We start from the raw sequence: 3,443 nt of genomic DNA, 5'->3' as shown, positions 1-3,443 counted from the left end.
GAGAGTGAGACCACTAAGGCAGCGGAGCAGCACGGGCCTATCGACTGTATTTCATAGTCTGAGAAACATTCAGGATTCTGTGTCGTCTGTGTTGGAACATCCCTCATTCCTGCTTCAAAATGTTTGGTTGTCAACTTGACATGATTACTTTCTCTTGCCGTAGTGATTTACATAGAAACAGAAAAGTTGAACAGTTTTGTTGGGGTGTTTGTAGTAGCAGCAGCAGCAGCAGCAGCAGTGGTGGAAGGTACTAGATGGAACGAGGGATGTACTCGAATACAAATGCGTTATTCAGGAAAGCACAAACAATGCGATGGAAACAGATACAGATTCTACCTGAAGTTGCTCATTATCATTCTGAAAAAAAATACCTTGATTGACGTCTGTTTGTTGGCGTTATGTTTCTTTAAATCGATTCATATCATTGTGGAACGCCACAACATAAAACTAGCCATTTCGTTCGTAGCATAAGACTTTGATTTCACTAACTAGACGTTCATTTACTACACATTATTGAAAAGTGATCGCTCCACTATATCCTTGGTGTTACTGGTGTGGAGGGCCAGGTTGTTGTCAACACACCACACCGCCAGGTGCTGGACCTCCTCCCTGTAGGCCGACTCGCCGTTGGCTCTGGTTTGGTGACCAGCTTGGAGGGGACGATGGTGTTGAATGCTGAGATGAAGTCGATGAGCAGCATCCTAGCGTAGGTGTCGTTGTTATCCAGCTGGGGCAGGGCGGAGCGTAGTGGAGATCCTCTGCATCCTCTGTGAACAAACACAGCATGATGTCCAGATCCATTAGAGTGGTTGATGTCAAACCTAATACTATTAGGCCTACCCAGAGCACGTTCTACTGGCTCCACCTCAGGCGAGGTCACCCAGAGGTCACCCGCTAAGAACACCTGTTTAACGTGTTGGACAATTCTGCACACGCCCATTAAAATGAGACTACAGGGCAAAAGGCATAATTCCACTACTGGTGATGACGATCACGTTCACGGCAAAGCCACAAGGTTAACCGCGGAATATGCAGACGCATTTGACCAGATGATTTGAGGCGGTATTGATAATATTACATAACGGTTTCCCTCTGATACTCTCTATGCTTTTGCTTCGTCCTTACTATTCATAGCAACAGCTCACCTGCGAATGTATGTATGCACAGCTCAATGGTACATGGATTTTCCCCAAAGCTGAATTATAACCGGTATGCATGTTTCTGGGTGCTGCGAGCGGTTACTACGACTACCGGCAGTAGCGAAGGAGACGGGAGGCCCTGAAGCCCGGGATGAATCATCCCCAGCAGCCTGTGCAGTAATCCAATGCTTCACTGCTCTGTCACTGCCAGCCCTGGCAGCAGATGGAGGAAAGATATCATCTGCAAGTATTGATGTGGCCCCACTGACGTCTGATTGGATAGAACTGCATGAGAGAGAGAGAGAGAGGGGGGGGGGGGGGAGAAAGAGAGAGGGGGGGGGGGGGGAGAGAGGGGGGGAGAGAGAGGAAGAGAGAGAGAGAGGGGGGAGAGAGAGAGAGAGGGGGGGGAGAGAGAGAGAGGGGGAGAGAGAGAGGGGGGGAGAGAGAGAGAGAGAGAGGGGGAGAGAGAGAGAGGAGTGAGAGAGAGACAGAGAGGAAGGGAGAGAGAGAGAGAGAGAGGAAGAGAAGGACAGGGTTTGAGAGAGAGAGATGAGAGAGAGAGAGAGGAGAGAGAGAGAGTGAGTAGAGGATGCCCTCTGTCATCTCTGTTCTTTTCTTTTTTTTTTTCTTCTCCTTCGCCCAGTCGGAGGAGGAATGACATTCCTGGTAAATGCAGAGTGTGTGTCAGTCGTAAGTGGCTGTATCGTTTACATTCTGAATGCATTTGCTTTCTGTAGAGAGCTGCTGGTTGTCGTTTTCCTGCCACATTGTGACTCGAGTGGATGTGGCTGAAATGTTAACAATCCTCCAGGCCCGGTAACAATGTAACAACGCTCACCACATGGAGATTGTGTTCCATTGTGATCCAAAAACAAGTGATTACAATGCCTTTGGAGGTTTATAGGAGGTTGATAAGATTAGGATTGGGAGAGTGTGTGTGTGTCTGTATGTGTGTGTGTGTGTGTGTGTGTGTGTGTGTGTGTGTGTGTGTGTGTGTGTGTGTGTGCAAAATAGCTTTATACTACCTTTAATCTGATGTGATTTTGAAAATGTAAGGATACTGGGTGGTAGAACGCACATATCTAGGACAAGTCATGAAAGGAGGGTCCTGAAATTTGATCGAGTACAAAGATATAACATGTTTTTTACTCACTGGGTCAAATGACCCCACCCATGGCTGTCCCTAGTCATTGTTTCAGTTTTGCTTTGTTTGTTTTCTGTTTTGTCTGTCCGATCATTCCCCTGTAAAGCGTCCTTGGGCTTTTTGAAAGGCGCTATATAAATTAAAGTTATTATTATTATTATTATTATTATTATTGTTCTAGTGTTAATGACATGACCCCACCCCACAGCAGGTCTCCACACCTCTTCACCGAGGGCAGCAGGGGAGAGTTTCATTCATCAATAACAACACATCCACCCTAGAAACAGAAACAGGTTTCCACTCAGATTACAAACAAACGAACAAACCACAATGATGCGAGGTCAGGGGAATTGTTCCTGGTGGGTGTCACTGTACGGTGTCAACTTTCAAGTTTATTGTTATGTCACATTGCACAAGTGTAAGAGAGGAAAATTGTTAGGCTTCGGTTCCTGACATAGCAGCACAAGACAATAGGCATAATTCAATATGAAAATATTTTTTAAAAAGCAGACAATAGTACAGGTAAGACAGGATACACTAGTGGTGCAACTAGTAACTAGTCAGGGTGACACTGAGAGAGTTGGGGGATCTGAGCCCAGATCAGTCTCAATAGGAGTCATATTCCAAACACAGCAACTCCTTGACCAATAATTTGATATTCAGGATTTAGTCATGGAATGGAGAATGGTCTAGATTCATTGACACTAGAACAGCCGTGCCTTTTTACCTACTATAAGAGAGCCCCTCTTTACAATGCTCAAGCTGCTATTTACACACAACGACCACTAGTTGGCCGTCTTGTAAATTAGCCTGCCTCCTACACAGAAAACCTACAAAATAGCTTTATACTAGCTTATCCTGATGTGATTTAGAAAATGTAAGGTTACTGGGTGGTAGAACGCACATATCTAGGAAAAATGCAAAGATATTAAAAAAAAAAATACTCACAGGGGTCAAATGACCCCACCCATGGCTGGTCTAGTGTTAAATTACCACAGATGGGATTTCGAATCCCGCCCGTTATAAGATCTCAGGTTTGTTTACATTCTGCAGTTTGTGTGGTGGCAAACTATAAAGGAGACACAAGACACATTTGGGTAACTTTAAAGCACTTTAAAAATAAAAATAAATGTTAAAAAGCTCTATTTAAATAAATGTGA

Source organism: Nansenia antarctica (assembly GCF_963989245.1).
Source record: "Nansenia antarctica genome assembly, chromosome: 4".
Classification (NCBI taxonomy): Eukaryota; Metazoa; Chordata; class Actinopteri; order Argentiniformes; family Microstomatidae; genus Nansenia; species Nansenia antarctica.
Note: the sequence above shows the minus strand (reverse complement) of the source record.